Source organism: Arachis hypogaea, chromosome 18, assembly GCF_003086295.3.
Source record: "Arachis hypogaea cultivar Tifrunner chromosome 18, arahy.Tifrunner.gnm2.J5K5, whole genome shotgun sequence".
NCBI classification, from domain to species: Eukaryota; Viridiplantae; Streptophyta; class Magnoliopsida; order Fabales; family Fabaceae; genus Arachis; species Arachis hypogaea.
In genome coordinates, this window is record NC_092053.1 from 93,292,658 (window position 1) to 93,316,388 (window position 23,731).

General features: G+C 40.0%; 1 long non-coding RNA gene and 1 other non-coding gene across 2 annotated transcripts; both read left to right on the forward strand.

The window, feature by feature from the left end:
* Positions 1 to 2,038: 2,038 nt before the first annotated feature.
* Positions 2,039 to 2,562, forward strand: LOC112771890 (uncharacterized). The gene is made up of 3 exons (XR_003187257.3): positions 2,039 to 2,196; positions 2,276 to 2,337; positions 2,450 to 2,562. It is a non-coding gene; the product is annotated as an uncharacterized lncRNA (long non-coding RNA).
* Positions 2,563 to 20,075: 17,513 nt separating this feature from the next.
* On the forward strand, positions 20,076 to 20,183 carry LOC112774434 (small nucleolar RNA R71). The gene has a single exon (XR_003188926.1). It is a non-coding gene; the product is annotated as a small nucleolar RNA R71 (small nucleolar RNA).
* Positions 20,184 to 23,731: the final 3,548 nt, after the last annotated feature.

The following is a 23,731-nucleotide window of genomic DNA, read 5'->3' on the forward strand; positions in this document are numbered from 1 at the left end:
TGAGCTTTGTCTTGGGTCTGAAATATTCTCTTCTGTAAACCTCATACTTCTTCGACCCAGTTTGAATTTGGTTCAAATTAATGTGCTGATTCTTCTTATTGATCCTATTGAACTTCTTTGATCTAAGGGTTATCTTTGAAGTTGTCAATTGAATTGTGTCTAGCAAACTTCATTGCTTGAACATCCTTGTTTATCTGGAATTGGGTATATTCTTTCAAATCTATGAGTATTGTCTTTGGCATTTGTCTCTCCTTTCTAAGATCTCGTATTCTTCTGAGTAGACTCGAGAATTGTTTTGATATCACGTGCGATCTATAGATATAGTAACGCGATGCGTTAGTTCTTTAAGACGTGATGTGTGCATACGAAAGTTGAAGCGGTAGGTGTGCAACGTTAAGAGTTGTGGGTATTTTGTTCCTTGCGAACGGGTTTGTGGTTGTCAGGCTTGTGATCAAATTTGGGGTTTGTAAAGTGCTTGATGGAGTTGGAAAGTTGAAACTTTGAGGTTGATATGAGATTAGTATGCGGAGGTTGAACACGTCGTTTTAACTCCATCCTGTTTGATAGCCTTTGATGCCTTGCCCTTCTATCACATGATTGACCCATGTTATCTTTTGCATTGAGCCTACCTGGTAACGTTTGCTTTGCAATCACTCCTACCTTTACATCCTTATGCTTATGACAATCAAAGTATTTAGAAATCGTATATATGATTGTATTTTGAGATATTTTTGCTTCTTCCTTAAATGTGTTCAAGGGTGAACTGTTATGGAATTTCTTTCATTTTGTATCAATTTTCGAGGGCGAAAATTTTTATAAGGTGGGTAGAATGTAAGACCCAGAATCTTTGAAAAGTCTTATTATGATCAAGTCTCAAATCCTACAGTTATTTATAGCCTTAATTTCAGAGATTATTTTATTAAAGATAATTATGGCAAGTTTTGATTTATTGGATTTGAGATAAGTTATGATTATTATCCAATTTTATAATTATTGGATTATTTTCTATATTCAAAGTATAAAGTTGATAGTTATGAAATAATAAGGATTTTATATGTTTTGGACTAAGTAACTAATATTTTGAATATTAGTACTGCTATTTTGGAAAATAGAGAAATTAATTATATTATTTCTAATCTTTAGATTTGGGCATTTTGTTGAAAATAATTTGTAAAAGTAGATGAACAAATAGTGTTTTTCCATATACAATAAGTGTTGGATTTACATTGGATTTCAATTACCATATTATTCCTAATTTTATGTGAAATTACCATAATGCCCTTAACCCTAATTTTCACATAAGGAAAACCCTAACCCGGTAACCCATTACTCGACCCGGTTCTTACTCAACCCCACTCAGCTCCCAAACCCAGCCATCACCATTCTCTTCATGCTGCGCAGCCAACAGCCTCTCCTTCATCCTCTTTGCTGCGCAGCCTGGTGATGAACACACACACACCCACTGCTCTTGAGAAGAAACGAAGAAAAGCAAGCGAAGGGATCCAAGAAGAGGGAGATCGAAATCGGAAGGGAAGGGGGCCGCATCTCACGGCGTGCAGTCGCGTCGCCCTCACCGCGTCGTGCCGCCGCACCGTGTCCTCGCCGTCGAGCTCATTCCATCAGTGTCACGCCGTCGGGCCTCCTCGTCGATCTGCCTGTCGCCGTTTGGGGGCGAGCCACGGACGACTCTGAGGGAGAAGACACGAGGTTGGTGGAGCCGCACCCAGTTCCAGCCGCGCCGCCGCCTCTGTGCCGCCGCAGAACAGATCGGAGACGAGGGAAAGGACCGCAAGGGGGGAAAGAGTCGCGCCGGCCTGCACGCCGCCAACGTCGCCGGTGTTGTCGCAATGAGAAAGAGAGCCCGCCGGACCGTCGCGGAGCTGTCCCTGCTGCCGTGCCCAGCTGCAGTTGGGAGCCCTGCCGTTGCTCATGGGGTTACGCCAGTTAGCTTCTGCCGCCGGAAAATGCCCCTGCTGCGTCGTCGGAGAATTCTGCCGGTAAGGGTTTTAATTGAGATTTCTGTTCTTTTGAAATCCCGGGAAGATTGTTGATACTGTGTTGTTGTACAGCTACTATTATCAGAAATTCGGGCCGCCGCCGTCACTCGAGAATTATTGGCGGAGCTGCTGCCGGGCTGCCGCCGATCCGGTTCGGAGATCGTCGCTGTTTCGGTTCAGCCTTTCTCCCTCGGTCTTGGTAAGCGTTTTGGTTCGAGGAGCCTTTTGTCGTTGTTCTGATAATTTCGGCTGAGGCGTTGTAGCGTTATTTGTCACAGGGTTTATATCGATGCTTGCGTGTCGTGCTCGGAGTTTGCGACTGCTTCGTTTCGCTAGCTCAGTAAGTAATTTATGTTTCGAAAAGCCTCGCGTTAGTATTCGGTTGTGTTTGGTTAATGAATATGAGTTTTGGTAACGTGGGGTCATTCCTGATTGTTATATGCTGCGATTAGTGTTGCTATGGTTACCGCGGGAGTAGCTTGGAGCCGAGGTTGCGGTTGTTGGTGATCCCGGTTTAAGAGAGGAGATTCCTGTGACGCGTTTGGGTTATGGATTTGCGTTTTGAGGTAGGGGCGCTTTCCAAAAACTATAGTTTATTATTGGAATTATTACATATGGGTACTGATGTGAGATATTGTGTATTTGGTGATTGTATCTGCCTTATGTATTATTTGATTGACTCGAATGACTATGGATGTCGGTTTGGCCGAATTGTTGTGTGGCTTGTGAAATGTAATGTTTGAAGTTGATTCTTTAAAGATTTGAAATGAGTTTAATCCATTGAGTATTGGTTTGAATTGAGTCAATTATTTTGATGATGTGGAAGATAGAATACTCTTGAAATTCAGCCTCGGTTGCTTTAATTGATTTGGTTTTGATAAATGATTTATTGCTGAACCGATTCTTTAAAGCTTTAGAAATGAGTTAAATCGGTTGATATTGAGTTGATTTTTGAAATGGCTTCCTTGAGATATGCCACTGAGGCGACTGTTGGAGTTAGCTTGCTTTTGAATTGATTTCTGGTTTTGAGCTGTTGAAAAGGAATGAGAAACGGTTTAGTTGGGACCCGAACCGGGTGGCAAAAGTCCAAGTTTTAGGGGAGGTGCTGTCGAAATTTCTATAAAATCTTAGTCTTGCTTGAAAGGTTATTTAAAAGGGTTGGATTTGAGAAATTGTATTATTTGATTTATTAAGAGGATATTTACGCTTTCCAGCTTAATTTATTTGATGAACCTTATACGTTGAGTTCGGCGTATTTAGAACTGAACTATTTTTACCGTTTGAATCACTGAAGGAAATAATGATGCTCTAATATTGATTTCAATACAAAAAGGAGTTTTTAGTGATTTTTAAAGGAACCTAGACTTTTGATTGAGTAATCAAGTTTGAGGCATTTTGGAAGAGTTGGAATAATGGGTTCCAAAAAGAAATCTGAAAGCGGTTTGATTCAAATGAACCGGTTCTGTTTCAAATGAGTTGATTTTTGGACCGGGTTGGAATTTGTGATTTTGTATGGTTCGGTTTCATAATAAATTCAATTTTATTTACTTGAACCGAGAATCTATGATTTTAAGAGTTTCAATGAATTTTAAAGAATTGATGTAAGTTGACCTTCCCCTAAAGACTTGGGACTCTGTCGAGAAACTTTGTTATAAAACCCCATTGTTGAATGGATGATTTTGAATGTTTCAAAATAAATCTTTAACTTGCCATGGTTATGGAAGTTTGGAAAGAGGATGCCGAGAGTGGCATTGTTTTCAAAGGGGAATTTACCTTGAGTAAAAGTGGCTTATGAGCCTGAGATGATTTGAGAAATGAGATCTTTAAAGCCAAGGCTGAAAAGAGTTGAAACTCGATTTCAAAGTGAAATGAATTGTGAAAATGATTTATGGCTTAAATGCCGATTTTATGAATTTAATGATGTTGAATGGTGGAAGTGCTGTTTTGTTGTGAGCCGGAATGGCTGTGTATGATTATACATATTGGCTGGTTCTGGACTGAACCGTGAGCCGGATGGCTGAGATGGATGTTGATCCATGGATGAGATTGAATGCATGTTTATGCTGAATCATTGATAAATGTGAATGTTGCACTTCCACTATCTGAGATACGAGTTTCTCTGGGTAGTAGCAGTGGCTAGCCACCACGTGCTCCAGGTCGAGACTTGATACTCTGTTGACCCTATGTTGTAAGTGTGGCCGGGCACTGTGAAAGGCCCGGATGAGCTCGCCCCCATAAATATTCACCAGTGAGGGTGATGGATATGGATCATGATTATGATCAAGTTTATGATGAGTATAACTCGAGTTGGGGATGCACGACAGAGGGACAGTCCAATGGTTAGCTACCAGGACTTGTCGGGTTGGCTCTATAACCGACAGATGATATCATCAGCCACTAGGGACAGGCATGCATCATATGCATTTGTGTGACATTGGTTGGGTGTGCATATTATACTTGGTTTGCCTATGTGATTAATTGCTAATTGTTTTACTTGTAATAACTGTTTGTTTGTGCTTGAACTTCCTATCTGTGTTTGCATCTGGGACTCTGTTGGATTGTGGTGATTGGTTGCTGGTTGGATTGTTTGGGCCTAGGGCCGTGGTTGGAATAAGATGAACTGATGGTTGATTTCGGTTTTGTGTTTCTGGTTTGGAATAAAATATGAAAGGCTATTTTGGTTTCGCTTAGATAAACCGCTGTGAAAGGCTTTTGAGTTTTTGAGAATTGAACGGTTCTTCTTTCTGAAAAGATTTTCGACTTTACTTTCATTGTAAACCGTTGTTTTGAAAAGAGGCATAAGACGGTTATGAATCACTGGTGCGATTATCTTCATGTATCCTATTACAGTAATTCCCAAAAACCCTCTACTGAGAACCCTTTCGAGGATGATGTTCTCACCCCCCTACATTTTTCCCCTTTCAGGATATGGGCGCAGAAGTTACGAAGAGCTTATTTAATTGTTGTTGTGATGCTCTATATTATTTTAGTTATGGTTCATTGTACCCTCGCCTTTATCTCGATATAATCTGTAAGAGGGATAGGAATTGTATTGGATTATGTTTGTAATATTATTTATATATATGTATGTATATATATGGATGTACTCTTTATGAGTTTTTGTAAGTTGTATGGTTTTTGTGGATGTACGTTATCGAACGAAAGTACTTTTGGATCGGTATTGCGGTTTAAAGTTTTAAACAGGCTCATATTTTAGTATTAAATAGTATAAGTGTCGTCGTAATGTCCGAGCTATCAGAGTTACGCAGCCGGAAGCGTGAGCTTTGGTAGTTAGGGTGTTACATAATCTATGGTGTGTAGAAACTCTACCGTTGAAAATACATAAGAACAAGGTCCAGGCATGGCCGAGAGGCCAGCCCCCTAAACATGATCAAAGGATCAAAAGATAATCCAAAGATGATCCGAAGATGTAAATACAATAGTAAAAAGTCCTACTTATACTAAACTAGTTACTAGGGTTTACAGAAATGAGTAATTGATGCAGAAATCTACTTCTAGGGCTCACTTGGTGTGTGTATGGGCTGAGCATTGAGCTTTACACGTGTAGAGGCTTCTTTTGGAGTTGAACGCCAGTTTGTAACCTGTTTCTGGCGTTTAACTCCAGAATGCAGCATGGAACTGGCGTTGAACGCCAGTTTGCGTCGTCTAAACTCGGGCAAAGTATGGACTATTATATATTGCTGGAAAGCCCAGATGTCTACTTTCCAACGCAATTGAGAGCGCGCCATTTAGAATTCTGTAGCTCCAGAAAATCCACTTTGAGTGCAGGGAGGTCAGAATCCAACAGCATCTGCAGTCCTTCTTCAACCTCTGAATCTGATTTTTTTGCTCAAGTCCCTCAATTTCAGCCAGAAATTACCTGAAATCACAGAAAAACACACAAACTCATAGTAAAGTCTAGAAATGTGAATTTTATTTAAAAACTAATAAAAATATTCTAAAAACTAGCTAAATCATACTAAAAACTATGTAAAAACAATGCCAAAATCGTATAAATTATCCACTCATCAAGTTATCATAAGGATTTACAAACGTGCATGAACATAGATGATAGTGGTGAATACATGTAATTGAGCAATCGAACCCTCACCAGATGTGTATCCGCTCTATTCACTCAAGTGTTTAGGGGTTAATTCACTCAATTCTCTCATAATCATATTTTTCAAAGTTTGTTCTTCATCTAACAATCAACAATCATTTACTGCATGCATACAAATATCATGAGGTCTTTCTCAAAGGTTGTAATGGGGCTAGGGTCATGGTAGGATCATGTATGGTTAAGTGGACTAGAATTTGAATCTTTGATTAGTCTAGACCTTCCCACCTAACCTATGTAATGACCTATACAATTAAGTACTAATCTAACTACCCATCCTCTTCACTTTTTACATACTCATGCATTTTTTTTCTCTTGATTATAACACATATGCATTGATCTTTATTGAGCTCCACTTTGGGGCACTTTCTCCCCTTTTTTTATTTCTTTATTTTTCTATATTTTATTTTATTTTATTATTTTTTTATATTTTTTTTAAGCTACATATAAGAGCATCAATGAATAAGGTTTATATACTTAATCAATACATGAGTATTCACCCAATTCCCAAATATAAATACAAAACACTCTTTTATCCCAACCAATGTTCCCAATCTCCCCAAACTTGAATATAAAACACTCTCACTAGCCTAAGCTAATCAAAGATCCAAACAAGGGACTTTATTGTTTTCTGCTTTAGGCTTGTAATGTGCTAAAATAAAGAACAATTGGGTTAAGCATAGGCTCAACATTGGTTAACAATGGAGAGTAAAAGGTAGGCTATTTGGGTAAGTGAGCTAATGAAATAATGACCTCAATCATATAGATGCATGAATACAAGGAATAATTGGACATATAGAATTAAACAAATCAAGGATCACAATCGTTGGAGAAGAATAATTTCACACAAGAAGGAAAAATAAGTGGCTATAAGATGTAACCACACCAATAGGCTCAAAACTCACAAGCGTGTGTTCTTAGCTCAAAAATATGATTCACAAAAGTATGAATTCAAGCAAGTTCTATAAAAAAAATTCTCCACTCAATTGGGGTGGTGCCCTCTAAATAAATTCTTTTGGAAATTCTATCATTTTGACTAAGCCTATCCTAAATGCAATATTATGATTAAGAATTTCTAGAATTCCTTAGTTTACCCTCTTTTCCAATCAAAACAACATCTTTTATGCAAAAAAGGGTTTAACTAAGTTTTCAACAATTCAAAACATTTTCCAAATCACAACCACAAGGCTAAGATGCAATATATACAATAAAAATGTGCAACAACCAAAATAAAAGTATCCATATTAGCAAATATATACAATAATCCCAAAATAGTGCAAAATAAAGTGAAATAAAATAAAATAAGAAGAACAAAGTGATAATGTCCGAAAAGTGTTCACCAAATCCACCGACGGCAACGGCGGTGACCTCCCCACACTTAAGATGAAGCATCGTTCTCGATGCTAATGATCAAGCTCATGGTGAGGGTCAATAGCCGCATCTGTCTCCTGATGGATCTCAGACTGGGGCACTGGTACCTCGGCATGTTGTGGAGTATCCTGGGTAGCCTGTGTCTCTGGAGGTACCTCCTGCTGAACCGGCTCCTCAACATGCTCGGCCTCATGCTCTGCCCCGTGCTCCTCCTCATGATCTGGCTCGTCGGAAGCGGAAGAGTCGGGGAGAGGGGGTAACTCAATGCCCTGGGATACAAATACCTGGTCTATGCAGTCGAGACGTCGCATGATACGACACTCGCTACGCTCCATGAAGTGAAACAGGGGCTGTACTAGCAGGTATATCGGCTCGGGTGCTGGTGGTGGTAGAGGTACTGCTGCTGGTGCTGTAAAAGAGGATGGTTCTGCTGCTGTGGAAGATGAAGGTCTGGCTGCCTCCACCACTGATCTAGCCCGAGAGCGGCGCCTGGATGGGGGCTTCTCGTGCACCCACGTACCCCAAGGAATAGTAACCTCCTTGTCGTCCTCGTCCGGGAGTGGCGGAATCGCATCATCATCCCTCCAAGGGGCGGCAGGCAACTCAACCATCCTAGTGACCATGGTGGGAAATGGTAGAAGGTCACAGATGTGTGCTCGCCACATGCCTCTCCTGATCAGCCGGGGGAAATAAACCTCCTTTCCCTCCATGACACAGCCAATCAGAAGAAGCATATCCATTGGAATCTCAGAAAAGTGTGTAGTGGGCAGGACATAGTGGGAGAATATCTGCTACCAAGTCTGAGCCTCTCTAGACAGATGAGTAAATAACATCCCCTTGGGCCTTGTGTTGCCAGAATCCATTACCCAAGGGGCTTCCGGTGTGGCGATAACACACTTCAGCTCCTCATAATCAAAAGTCAAGGCATTTATAGCTGTCTCTGCCTGCTGATATGGACATGCGTCACCAGTCCGCGGTAGGCAGTGCAGAACACTCTCAATAGCAGCCTCAGTCACTAGAACCTGACCTCCCCGTAGGTGGACCGACTCAAGAGTCGTGCGGAAGAGGTTGCAGTAGAATTCCTTGACCCATGAAATGTTTATCCGTCCCAACTCTCTATCAACAAATCCCAAACCCAATTCCTAAATGCGGGTGTTAATGGAGTGCCTCAGATCAATCGGAAGGGCCAGTTTCTTCTCAATGTTCAGGTTCGTTTTCTGGTAGGTGGGAAAACGAAGCTCATAGTAGAGGTTGGGAAACATGTAGGTGTCAGTGGGTAGTAGCAACTGATTTTGCTTCTCCACTTTATTCAGTGGGTTCCTTGCATAATTAGCATAAGGGGACATGGCAGAAGCATGAGATTTCTTCCTCTTCTTTGAGGTAGTGGCCTTTCCCTTCCCTCTGTCAGCCATCCTGAAATCAAATATGATAAATAATCCCTTAGCCAAGTAGAGGGATAGCAAGCAAGTAATGGCATAGTCATGCAGTGAGTTAAAAGAATGAAAACTTGGAATGTAAGTAACCACAGCCAAAGAAGGAGAGAAAAAAAATCATAAACCAAGAATTCCAACATTAAACACATCATGCTTGTTTATGAAGTACAATGAGCATCATACCCGAAAGAATGGTCAATGTGTTAGCTTAAACCAAAAGAAAATTTAGGAAGGTAAAACAAGTTAGAAATTCAAAGGTTAGGGGTATGATGGGCATTGTCTCAATTCAAGAGAAATTCAAAAAGCAAAGAGAACAAGCATGCTCACAAACATGAGGAGGAAGCAGTCATTGATGATGAAATATGAAATTACAAAAGAAGCAACTAGTTTAAAACAAGTCATCAATCAAAGCCTTGGTCACTAGGTTTGCACTAATTGGTGTTGCAAAAGTTGAAATGCACTTTGTGTAACATAAACCAAGATAGAAACTAATTTGAGTTAAAAAGAAGTCACACAAGTTGAATTCACCAATTGTTACAAATGCATGAACCATATTCAACAAAATTGCAAGTTAAATCAAATGATGAGCGAAACACAAGTTAAAGACATTTGAGCATCTTGAAAAGAGTAAGCATGGAATGGTTCAAGACAAGTTGCGGGAAACATATGAAACACGGGAAAACCGACCTAAGGGCACCTAAGAATTGAACTTGATGTAACTAAGTGAATATTCAGTTCCAAAGGCACAAGTTCAATTGTAGGTGACATGTATAAAAGCAAAGCAATTTCTAGAAAATTGGGCAGCATTCCGGCAGCAATTTGGAAGTTCTCGGATAGCAAATAGCAGCAGAAATCAGTCATATGAGTACACATATCAATATTTAAGCAATCAAAGAATGCACATGACTCGGGCAGCATTAATCAAGTAAGGCAGTAGTGAAACTGAATACAAAATAGAGCACACCACGCATCACTCAGCATGTAACATCCAAACAAATAAACACAAACGGAGCAATTATCAGGCCTAGAATCCTCTAACCACAACCTAACTACCTAACTGCAGTTATATCTATCTATCCTAACATGCAAAATATTCAACTAACTAACTAAAACTAATTAACAAAAATTAATAAAAGCAGTAAAGAAAATAGAGCAGTGGCTCAGGCTATGAAACTTGAGAGCGGAGGTGCAAAAATGGAAATGGAAGAGAGGGGAGGACTAGACGTAGCACTCCCCGGAATGGGTGGTGGTAGCAACGTCGCTCAGCAGTGGTGGCGGCGCAGAGGGCTGTGAGTGGCGGGGCAGGAAACAGAGCAAGGGTGTGAGTGGTGAAGAGAGAGAGAGAGATGGAAGGATAGTGGCGACGGGAGAGGAAACGGTGGAGGGGGTACGGTGGGCGATGGCTGAGGGTTCGCCGGCGACAATGGTCGTCGCGGCGGTTGATGGTGGTCACGGGCTGAAGCAGAGCAGAGAGATGAGAGAGGGAGCAGGGGGAGGAAATGGTGAAAGAAAAGAGGAAAGGGGTAAACAGAGAGGGTGGTGGCGACAGCGGGGTGGGGCGGTCAGCGCGGTAGTGCGGCACTGGTTGTTCGAGGGTGAGGGAGAAGAGAGAACGTTGAGGGGAAGTGGGTGAGGTGCGAGTGAGGTTCTCTTGCATCCTTTGGGGTTAATTAATTTGAATCCGCGCGTGCGCGCACCGTGCGCGTCCGCGCGGATAGGTGAAAGGAGTGAATGACGCGGAAGCGCAAAGTGCGCGTTTGCGTGGGTGGCAAAACAGGTGAGGTGCGCGGAAGCGGCAAGTGCGCCTACGCACAGATGGGAGGAATGGGCGTGGGCGCGGACGCATACCGTGCGCGTCCACGCGAGGTGAGTTGGGCTAAAGGCTCAAAGCCAGCCGAGAGCTGGCACAAGTCTCGGGTCCTTGGCCTGGAAACGGTTTTGGCGAATCGGCGCGCGCGGCATGTGCGCGGGCGCACGCATATACAAAATAAGGATATGGACGCGTAAGCGCGCAGTGCGCGCACGCGTACACGCAGTTGTGCAATTGGCCCAACTCTCTGGAAAGAGTATAGGCTTGCATATGCGCATGGACATGCACGCGCACAGCGTGCGTACACGTCCTTGACATTTTTTTTATTAGAGAAGGAAAAAACAGCCTAAACCCTTTTTAACATTGCCTACAGCTCAAAATTAGCTCAAAAAATACAAAATAACAAAATTCTTTTTGGCTTTTCGGGAATTTTAAAATATAACAAGGGTTACTTGCCCCACAAGCAACCTACAACCAATTTATTGAACCAAGTATATGGAAAGAAAACTACCTATAATGGTGACTTAACTCACTTATTAATCAAGAATGTAAGGGTGGGAAGAGATTACCATGGTGGGGTGTCTCCCACCTAGCACTTTTAGTTTAAGTCCTTAAGTTGGACCTTTTAGGAAGCTCTTATCATGGTGGCTTATGCTTGTGCTCATCCTTGAATCTCCAAGGATCTATGCTTCCCGAAGGGTTGACAGAAGTTCCAACCATCTTCACCAAGTTTGGATGGAGTTCCACCCAAGATATGAGCTCCCTTAGTTGGTCTTCATGCTTCGATCCGGGATCCCATATCTTATTTTCGCACCCGTCTTCTTATTGATCTTCATGAATTTTCAGTTTGGGCAGTTGACAAGTAGAACAAGCAGAATTCTCTCTAGCGTACCCAGCCTTCTTCCTAGACCCATGTAAAGAAGCATTCATCCAATCATAGTCCCTATACTTTGAAGCTTTGACCTTGATGAGCCTAATTCCAAACTTCCAACCACTACACAACTCCTTCTTACCTTTAGTTCCGCAAAGATCTCTAAGTTGTCCATCCGTTTCAATCAAGCTATATTCAAGTGAGAAGGTAAAGCTTAAAGGTAAGAGTTTTACCCACTTGAATGGTGTGTTAGATGGTGGCTTAGGGAGAGAAACCTCCCTACACTTAGACAATGCAAAGTTGATTTCCTTATGCTCTTCTTCGAGTATTTCCACCTCTTGACAACTTCTTTCATTTTCTTCATACTTGTTGACTTCTTCCAATTCCTCCTCATCATCAATCAAATCAAATTTGGGAGGTTGTGTGAAATCTACTTCCATATCAACTTCACCTTTGACAGAAGAGTCTTCAATAAGATTACCAACATCATTTGGTGTTGAGTTGTCTTCAATAGCTTCAATTTCATGCCTCATGGGAGATGATTCAATTATTGATAGAAAATCATTGATGATTGAGTCCATCTCTTGATCAACCTTCTCATATTCTTCAATCTTGATATGCTCCGGAGGTTGTTGAGACGTCTATGATGGTTCCGCATCTCCTAGGTCTTTAACCACTTCTTCTTTTTCTTCAATGACCCTAGGTATCTCCAATTGTTCCAATACAAAGCTTGACTCATCCCTCTTCTCCATCGGATTTTCCAATTTCTCTTTTATACTTTGCTCTTCTTTTGATTTTTCACATGTGGCCACGGAAACACCTTGAGTGTTCAAATATTGGTAGGCTAAAGTGTGCACCACCTTAGTCAGATTAGTCACAAACTCTAGGGTGTTTCTTTGCATATCCGCTTGGCCTTGAAGTAGCAAGGTGAGAGAGTCATCTATTGGGGCTTGGGATGGATAAGAGGGTTCATTATTTTGGAGAAAGGGTTCATAGTAGGAGGGTGATTCTTCATAGTAGTCATGACAAGGTTGTGGTGGTTCTAAAGGTTCTTGCACATAGTGGTCATAATGATGTGGGATGGGTGATTGGTCATATGGTGGATATGGGTACAAGAAGGTGCTTGGTAAAGGTGGGCTTGTGAGCATGGTTGATAGTCATGTTGAGGATAAGATTCATGAGCATATGGTGGTGGTACTTGATTATCACAAAAAGAATCACCATAGCCATTAAATTGACATGCACTAGGATGTGAATTATACTTATAAGTATCCGGAGGTTGTTACCAATAGGAGTGATCAATTCCTTGAGGCTCCTCCCATCTTGGAGTGTTCCATCCTTGATACATGTTATCATTAAAGTCCACATTTTCTACAACACAATTGGAACCAAACTCATAGCCAAGAGGGTGAGAATTCATAAGGGAAAAGCAAAATAAAACTAGTAAAAACTAGTAAACAAGCAAAAGATGAATTTATTCACACTATTCACATATATACAATAACCAATAATATAACACCATTGTAATTCCCCGGCAACGGTGCCATTTTGATGAGAGGGACTTTTGTGTGGTTTAGAATTTCATAAATGAAACCTTGTTGCAATATAGTTTCTAAACCAACACTAATCTTTTCATACAAAAATTTGTTTGTCGCAAGTAACAAACTCCTAATAATCTATAAACCGAAGTATTGAACCTCGAGTCGTTCTCCATAGGAATCGCAATAAAGTGTCCTTGTTATTGGTTATGAGGTATGTTTGGGGATTTTTTTTTTGAGATTTTAGACAAGAAATATAAATGGCAAAGAAAATAAACTAACAACTAAAAAGGCTCTTGGCAAGATATGAGAACTAGAAGTCCTATCCTACTTATCCTCCTCAATTGTAACCACAAATTGTTCATTGCTACCACTTAGTTATCCTCTAACCATGGAGGAAAGTCAGGTGGATGAATCCACTTGATTCCACAATTCCTAGCCAACTCCCAAGGGAAAGACTAGTGTTAGTGGTATCCAAATCAATTAGCAACTTCTAATTATCGATCAACAAAGGAATTAGATAACTCAAACGTCACTAATTACTCCACCTAGGCCAAGAGGGATAAAAATCTATACCAAAATCCAACCAAGCATTTCATCAAACACTTGGGAGGCACAAAAGAAAAGCATAGTAAATTGGCATCATCAAGGAAAGCTAACAACAATTATTGAAAAGAATTAATAACAACAATCAAAAGAAACACAACTATCATGAATTACCTCAAATTGCATTAAAAGAGAATAGAATGAACAAAAGTAGATCTACAAATAAAGTAGAAGAAAATATAACAAACAATAGAAGAATGATAAATGTCACAACAAAGAATTAAGAAGAAGAAGTAGAAGAGGGCATGAATTAAAACCTAGATCTAAAAACTAAACCTAATCCTAACCCTAATCCTAGAGAGAAATGAGAGCTTCTCTCTCTAAAATTAAAACTAAAACTAGCCTAATGTGTATGTGTCTATGATATGCCTTCCCCTTCATTCCTTGGACTTTTTAGCCTTTTCCCGCCAAAAACTCAGCTCCAAATGGGCTTGGAAACCCTCCAAAATTGCCAGGCACGTGTTTGACTAAAGAATCATGTGTGACCTTCGGCGCGTATGCCCACAACGCGCGTACGTGCCCCTGGGGCATTTCGCAATCCGCACGGATGCGCACAGTGCGCGTGCGCGCCCATGGGCTTTTTCAAATCTTTGGCTTTTCATGATTTCTCCACTTTGTATGCTTTCCTTTCACTCCTTTGATCCCTTCCTAGCCCTTTCCAACCTGAAATCACTAGCAAACACATCAAGGCATCTAGTGGAAGTCAAAGGTGAATCAGAATTATCAAATTAAAGGTCTAAAAAGCATATTTTCACATCTAAGCACAAGTACAGAGACAATCACAAAATCATGCTATTTCATTGAATAAATATGAGAAAAGGTTATTGGTGCACGAAATTGTGATCTCCAGGCTCGAACAAATCCTGGTAATGGCTCCAAAGCTTGGTGCTCTGATCTTAATTCATGATTGTCACAACTTCGATACAACTAACCAGCAAGTGCACTGGGTCGTCCAAGTAATACCTTACGTGAGTAAGGGTCGAATCCCACGGAGATTGTTGGTATGAAGCAAGCTATGGTCACCTTGTAAATCTCAGTCAGGCGGATATAAAATAATCATGGAGTTTTCGAATATTAATTAATAAAATAGGGATAGAGATACTTATGTAGGTTCATTGGCAGGAATTTCAGATAAGCGAATGGAGATGTTGTGCCCTTTCTTTTTCTACTTTCCTACTTCTTCCTTCAATCCTTCTTACTCCTTTCCATGGCTGGCTGTATGCAAGGGCATCACCGTTGTCAGTGGCTACATCCCCTCCTCTCAGTGAATCATATGCTCACGCACCCTGTCACGGCACGGCTATTCATCTGTCGGTTCTCGATCATGCTGGAATAGGATTCACCCTCCTTTTGCGTCTGTCACTAACGCCCAGCACTCGCGAGTTTGAAGCTCGTCACAGTCATTCAATCATTGAATCCTACTCAGAATACCACAGACAAGGTTTAGACCTTCCGGATTCTCTTGAATGCCGCCATCATTCTAGCTTACGCCACGAAGATTCTGGTTAGGAGATCTAAGAGATACTCATTTAGTCGAAGGTAGAACGGAAGTGGTTGTCAGGCACGCGTTCATAAGGAATGATGATGATTGTCACGTTCATCACATTCAGGTTGAACTGCGAATGAATATCTTAGAAGCGAAATAAGATGAATTGAATAGAAAACAGTAGTACTTTGCATTAATCTTTGAGGAACAGCAGAGCTCCACACCTTAATCTATGGAGTGTAGAAACTCTACCGTATGAAAATACATAAGTGAATAGAGGGTAAGCATGGCCGAATGGCCAGCCTCCCATGGAGGTCTAGAGATCTAAAATTGATCAAAAGATACTAATACAATAGTAAAAGGTCTTATTTATAATAAACTAGTCACTAGGGTTTACATGAGTAAGTAATTGATGCATAAATCCACTTCCGGGGCCCACTTGGTGTGTGCTTGGGCTTGGGCTTGAGTGTTACACGTGCAGAGGCCATTTGTGGAGTTGAACGCCAGTTTCTGTGCCAGTTTGGGCGTTCAACTCTGGTTTTGGATCCTTTTCTGGCGCTGGACGCCAGATTTGGGCAGAAGGCTGGCGTTGAACGCCAGTTTACGTCGTCAATTCTTGGCCAAAGTATGGACTATTATATATTGCTGGAAAGCCCTGGATGTCTACTTTCCAACGCAATTGGAAGCGCTCCATTTCGAGTTCTGTAGCTCCAGAAAATCCACTTTGAGTTCAGGGAGGTCAGAATCCAACAGCATCAGCAGTCCTTTTTCAACCTCTGAATCTGATTTTTGCTCAAGTCCCTCAATTTCAGCCAGAAAATACCTGAAATCACAGAAAAACACACAAACTCATAGTAAAGTCCAGAAATGTGAATTTAACATAAAAACTAATGAAAACATCCCTAAAAGTAACTAGATCCTACTAAAAACATACTAAAAACAATGCCAAAAAGCGTATAAATTATCCGCTCATCACAACACCAAACTTAAATTGTTGCTTGTCCCCAAGCAACTGAAAATCAAAATAGGATAAAAAGAATAGAATATACTATAAATTCCAAACTATCAATGAAACATAGCTCCAATCAAATGAGCGGGACTTATAGCTTTTTGCCTCTTGAATAGTTTTGGCATCTCACTTTATCCATTGAGGTTCAGAATGATTGGCATCTATAGGAACTCAGAGTTCAGATAGTGTTATTGATTCTCCTAGTTCAGTATGATGATTCTTGAACACAGCTATTTTATGAGTCTTGGCCGTGGCCCTAAGCACTTTGTTTTCTAGTATTACCACCGGATACATAAATGCCACAGTCACATAATTGGGTGAACCTTTTCAGATTGTGACTCAGCTTTGCTAAAGTCCCCAATTAGAGGTGTCCAGGGTTCTTAAGCACACTCTTTTTTTGCTTTGGACCTTGACTTTAACCGCTCAGTCTCAAGTTTTCACTTGACACCTACACGCCACAAGCACATGGTTAGGGACAGCTTGGTTTAGCCGCTTAGACCAGGATTTTATTCCTTTAGGTCCTCCTATCCACTGATGCTCAAAGCCTTGGGATCCTTTTTATTTGCCCTTGCCTTTTGGTTTTAAGGGTTATTGGCTTTTTCTGCTTGCTTTTTCTTTTTCTTTTTTTTTTTCGCCTATTTTTTTTTCTTTCTTTTTTTATTTTTTATTTTTTTTTTTTTTTTTGCAAGCTTTGTTCTTTGCTGCTTTTTCTTGCTTCAAGAATCATTTTTATGATTTTTCAGATTATCAAATAACATGTCTCCTAGTCATCATTCTTTCAAGAGCCAACATATTTAACATTCTTAAACAACAACTTCAAAAGACATATGCACTGTTCAAGCATACATTCAGAAAACAAGAAGCATTGTCACCACATCAATATAATTAAACTAAGTTCAAGGATAAATTCGAAACTCATGTACTTCTTGTTCTTTTGAATTAAAACATTTTTCATTTAAGAAAGGTGATGGATTCATAGGACATTCATAACTTTAAGACAAAGTTACTAACTACTAATGATCATGTAATGAAGACACAAACATAGATAAGCACATAACATAGAAAACGAAAAAAACAGAGAAAGTAAGAACAAGGAATGAGTCCACCTTAGTGATGTCCTTGAGCTCTTCTATGTCTCTTCCTTGCCTTGGCTGCTCCTCCTTCATTGCTTTTAGATCTTCTCTGATTTCATGAAGGATGATGGAGTGCTCTTGATTTTCCACCCTTAGTTGCTTCCAATAATTGTGTGGAAGAAAATGTATCCCCTGAGGTATCTCAGGGATCTCTTGATCTGCAGTCAAATGTTCTACCACTGAGCTATAGACCCTTGATGGAAGCTTTTGTCTTCCCTTTCCTCTTTCTAGAGGTTTCTCTGGCCTTAGGTGCCATCAATGGTTATGGAAAAAACAAAAAAGCTATGCTTTTTACCACACCAAACTTAGAATGTTGCTCGCCCTCGAGCAAAAGAAGAAAGAATAGAAGAATAAGAAGAAGATATGGAGGAGATGGAGGGAGATGTGTATTCGGCCATATGGGTGGGATTGGGTGGGAAAGAGATGTTGAATTTTGAAGGAAAGTGGGTGTTTGGTAAAGGGTGGTAAATGGAAAAAAAGAAGGGATGATCATGAATGGAAAGAGAGATGATGAGGTAGGTGGGGATCCTGTGGGGTCCACAGATCCTGAGATGATCCTGTGGGGTCCACAGATCCTGAGGTGTCAAGGCATTTACATCCCTGCACCAATTTAGGCATGCAAAATGCCCTTGCACACAACTCTGGGCGTTCAGCGCCAGGTTGGTGCCCATTTTGGGCGTTCAACGCCCATTTGCTGCCATTTCTAGCGTTGAACGCCAGAACCATGCTTGTTCTGAGCGTTCAGCGCCAGGATGCTCCCATTCTGGGCGTTCAGCGCCAGAACTATGCTCTGTTCTGGCGTTTGAACGCCAGACAGATGCTCCTCCAGGGTGTGATTTTTCTTCTGCTGTTTTTGATTCCGTTTTCAATTTTTATATTTATTTTGAGACTCCTCATGATCATGAACCTATAAAGACACATAACTAAGAAAAATATAGTTAGATAAATAAACATTGGGTTGCCTCCCAACAAGCGCTTCTTTAATGTCAATAGCTTGACAGTGGGCTCTCATGGAGCCTCACAGATGTGCAGAGCTTTGTTGAGACTTTCCAACACCAAACTTAGAGTTTGGATATGGGAGTTCAACACCAAACTTAGAGTTTGGTTGTGGCCTCCTAACACCAAACTTAGAGTTTGACTGTGGGGGCTCTGGTTGACTCTGCTTTGAGAGAAGCTTTTCATGCTTCCTCTCCATGGTTGCAGAGGGAGATCCTTGAGTTTTGAATACAAGGGAGTTCTCATTCCATTGAAGGACTATTTCACCTCTGTCAACATCAATCACAGCTCTTGCTGTGGCCAGGAAAGGTCTTCCTAGGATGATGGATTCATCCTCTTCCTTTCCAGTATCCAGGACTATGAAATCAACAGGGATGTAAAGGCCCTCAACTTTTACCAATACATCTTCTACGTGTCCATAAGCCTGTCTTCTTGAGCTGTCTGCCATCTCTAGTGAGATTTTAGCAGCTTACACCCCATAGATTCCCAGTTTCTCTATTACAGAGAGGGGCATGAGGTTTATTCCTGAACCAAGGTCACACAGAGCCTTAAAGATCATGGTGCCTATGGTACAGGGTATTATGAACTTTCCAGGATCCTGTCTCTTCTGAGGCAATGTCAGTTGATCCAGATCACTTAGTTCATTGATGAACAAGGGAGGTTCAACTTCCCAAGTATCAATGCCAAACAATTTGGCATTCAGCTTCATGATTGCACCAAGAAACTTGGCAGTTTGCTCTTCAGTAACATCCTCATTCTCTTCAGAAGAGGAATACTCGTCAGAGCTCATGAAGGGCATAAGGAGGTTCAATGGGATCTCTATAGTCTCTAGATGAGCCTCAGAGTCCTTTGATTCCCCAGAGGGAAGCTCCTTATTGATCACTGGATGTCCCAGGAGGTCTTCCTCCTTGGGATTCACGTCCTCTCCTCTCCTCACAGGTTCGGCCATGGCGCTTATGTCAATGGCCTTGCACTCTCCTTTTGGGTTCTCTTCTGTATTGCTTGGGAGAGTACTAGGAGGGATTTCAGTGATCCTTTTACTCAGCTGGCCCACTTGTGCTTCCAAATTTCTAATGGAAGACCTTGTTTCATTCATGAAACTTACAGTGGCCTTAGATAGATCAGAGACTAGATTTGCTAAATTAGAAGCATTTTGTTCAGAGTTCTCTGTCTGTTGCTGAGTTGATGATGGAAAAGGCTTGCTATTGCTAAACCTGTTTCTTCCACCATTGTTAAAGCCTTGTTGGGGCTTTTGATCCTTCCATGAGAAATTTGGATGATTTCTCCATGTTGAGTTATAGGTGTTTCCATAAGGTTCACCTAAGTAATTTACCTCTGCTATTGCAGGGTTCTCAGGATCATAGGCTTCTTCTTCAGAAGATGCCTCTTGAGTACTGTTGGATGCAGCTTGCATTCCATGCAGACTCTGAGAAATCATATTGACTTGCTGAGTCAATATTTTATTCTGAGCCAATATGGCATTCAGAGTATCAACCTCAAGAACTCCCTTCTTCATAGGCGTCCCATTGATTACAGGATTCCTTTCAGAAGTGTACATGAACTGGTTATTAGCAACCATGTCAATGAGTTCTTGAGCTTCTGCAGGCGTTTTCTTTAGGTGAATGGATCCACCTGCAGAAGTGTCCAGTGACATCTTTGATAGCTCAGATAAACCATCATAGAATATATCCAGGATGGTCCATTCTGAAAGCATGTCAGAAGGACACTTTTTGGTCAACTGTTTGTATCTTTCCCAAGCTTCATAGAGAGATTCACCTTCTTTCTGTCTGAAGGTTTGAACATCAGCTCTAAGCTTGCTCAGCTTTTGAGGAGGAAAGTACTTGGCTAAGAAAGCCGTGACCAGCTTATCCCAAGAGTTCAGGCTGTCTTTAGGTTGAGAATCCAACCATAATCTAGCTCTGTCTCTTACAGCAAAAGGGAAAAGCATGAGCCTGTAGACTTCAGGATCTATTCCATTAGTCTTAACAGTATCACATATCTGCAAGAATTCAGTTAAGAACTGAAAAGGATCTTCAGATGGAAGTCCATGAAACTTGCAGTTCTGCTGCATCAGAGAAACTAATTGAGGTTTCAGCTCAAAGTTGTTTGCTCCAATGGCAGGAATGGAGATGCTTCTTCCATGTAAATTGGAATTAGGTGCAGTAAAGTCACCAAGCATCCTCCTTGCATTATTATTATTTTCGGCTGCCATCTCCTCTTCCTGTTCGAAAATTTCTGAAAGGTTTTCTCTGGATTGTTGTATTTTAGCTTCTCTTTAATTTTCTCTTCAGAGTCCTTTCAGGTTCTGGATCTGCTTCCACAAGAATGTTCTTATCCTTGCTCCTGCTCATAATACAAGGAAGAATGGACAGAAAAATGATAATAATAATAATAGAGATCCTTTATACCACAGTATAGGGATCCCTTATGTGAGTAGAAGAAAAGAGGAAGAAATTCGAACACAGATAGAAGAGGGGGTTCGATTTTGGTGATGATGTGAGGAAGAGATGTTAGTTAATGAATGAATAAATAGAATAGGATGAGAGAGAAGGAGGGAATTTTCGAAAATCATTTTTGAAAAGGGGTTAGTGATTTTTGAAAATGGTTTTTGAAAAATTAGTTAGTATTTTTCGAAAATTTTTTTTTTTTGAAATAAAAAAAATAAAAATAATTAGTTAATTAAAAAGAAATTTTTGAAAAAGGGGAGGATATTTTCGAAAATTGAGAGGGAGAGTTAGTTAGGTGGTTTTGAAAAAGTTAAGAAACAAACAAAAAGTTAGTTAGTTAGTTGAAACAAATTTTGAAAAGATAAGAAGTTAGGAAGTTAGAAAAGATATTTTGAAAAGATATTTTTGAAAAAGATAAGATAAGAAGATATTTTTTTTGAAAAGATATGATAGGAATTAGTTTTGAAAAAGATTTGATTTTTAAAATCACAATTAATGACTTGATTCATAAGAAATCACAAGATATGATTCTAGAACTTAAAGTTTGAATCTTTCTTAACAAGCAAGTAACAAACTTCAAATTTTTGAATCAAAACATTAATTGATTAGTTATTTTCGAAAATTTGCTTATAAAAATAAGAAAAAGATTTTTGAAAAATATTTTTGAAATTTTCGAAAATAACTAAGAATTTTGAAAAAGATTTGATTTTTGAAAAAGATTTTGAAAAAGATAAGATTTTCAAATTGAAAATTTGATTTGACTCATTGGCAACAACTTGATTTTAAAAATTTTTGAAAAAGTCAATCCAAATTTTCGAATTTGATGAGAGAAAAAAGGGAAAGATATTTTTTTGATATTTGAAATTTTTATGAAAAACATGAAAAATATGCAATGCATGAAATTTTTAGATCAAAACAATGAATGCATGCATGAATGATATGAATGTCAAGATGAACACCAAGAACACTTTGAATGTCATGATGAACACCAAGAACATATTTTTGAAAAATTTTTAATGCAAAGAAAACATGCAAGACACCAAACTTAGAATTCTTTAATGCTTAGACACTAAGAATTCAAGAATGCATATGAAAAACATGAAAAGTCACAAAACAAAAAATCATCAAGATCAAACAAGAAGACTTACCAAGAACAACTTGAAGATCATGAAGAACACTATGAATGCATGATATTTTCGAAAAAATGCAAGATGCATATGCAAGTGACACCAAACTTATAATGTGACTCAAGACTCAAACAAGAAACAGAAAATATTTTTGATTTTTATGATTTTCTAATTTTTTTGGATTTTTATTTTATATTTTTCGAAAATTATATGAAAAAAGAAAAAAAGAAAAGAAAAAAAATAAGGATTCCAAAATTTTTAATATGAATTCCAGGAATCTTGCCATGTTGGTCTAAAGCTTCAGTCCAGGAATTAGACATGGCTCACTAGCCAGCCAAGCTTTCAATGAAAGCTCCAGTCCAAAACACTAGACATGGCCTATGGCCAGCCAAGCTTCAGCAGGTGATCGTGGATCAACAGCGGGTAGATCAGGAACAGTAGCAGGTGGATTAGCTCCAACTAGCTTGCTCTTGATAACCAATTGCAAGCCTCAGTCCAAACGAATTTAGACATGGCTTTACAGCCAGCCAGGATGCAACATATAATTACATGGGCTGGAGTGATTAGTTTAATACCAATCCCAAAGTAGTTTGGGTATGGCTTTACAGCCAGATATGATTCAACATATTTCATGAAACACTAGAATTCATTCTTAAAAATTTTGAAGCCATAGAATAATTTATTTTTGAAAACATTTTTATTTTTTCGAAAACAAAGAAGAATTTTTGAAAGATTTTTGAAAAATTTTTGAAAAGAAAACAAAAAGAAAATTACCTAATCTGAGCAACAAGATGAACCGTCAGTTGTCCAAACTCAAACAATCCCCGGCAACGGCGCCAAAAACTTGGTGCACGAAATTGTGATCTCCAGGCTCGAACAAATCCTGGTAATGGCTCCAAAGCTTGGTGCTCTGATCTTAATTCATTATTGTCACAACTTCGATACAACTAACCAGCAAGTGCACTAGGTCGTCCAAGTAATACCTTACGTGAGTAAGGGTCGAATCCCACGGAGATTGTTGGTATGAAGCAAGCTATGGTCACCTTGTAAATCTCAGTCAGGCGGATATAAAATAATCATGGAGTTTTCGAATATTAATTAATAAAATAGGGATAGAGATACTTATGTAGGTTCATTGGCAGGAATTTCAGATAAGCGAATGGAGATATTGTGCCCTTTCTTTTTCTACTTTCCTACTTCTTCCTACAATCCTTCTTACTCCTTTCCATGGCTGGCTGTATGCAAGGGCATCACCGTTGTCAGTGGCTACATCCCCTCCTCTCAGTGAATCATATGCTAACGCACCCTGTCACGGCACGGCTATTCATCTGTCGGTTCTCGATCATGCTGGAATAGGATTCACCCTCCTTTTGCGTCTGTCACTAACGCCCAGCACTCGCGAGTTTGAAGCTCGTCACAGTCATTCAATCATTGAATCCTACTCAGAATACCACAGACAAGGTTTAGACCTTCCGGATTCTCTTGAATGCCGCCATCATTCTAGCTTACGCCACGAAGATTCTGGTTAGGAGATCTAAGAGATACTCATTCAGTCGAAGGTAGAACGGAAGTGGTTGTTAGGCACGCGTTCATAAGGAATGATGATGATTGTCACGTTCATCACATTCAGGTTGAAGTGCGAATGAATATCTTAGAAGCGAAATAAGATGAATTGAATAGAAAACAGTAGTACTTTGCATTAATCTTTGAGGAACAGCAGAGCTCCACACCTTAATCTATGGAGTGTAGAAACTCTACCGTATGAAAATACATAAGTGAATAGAGGGTAA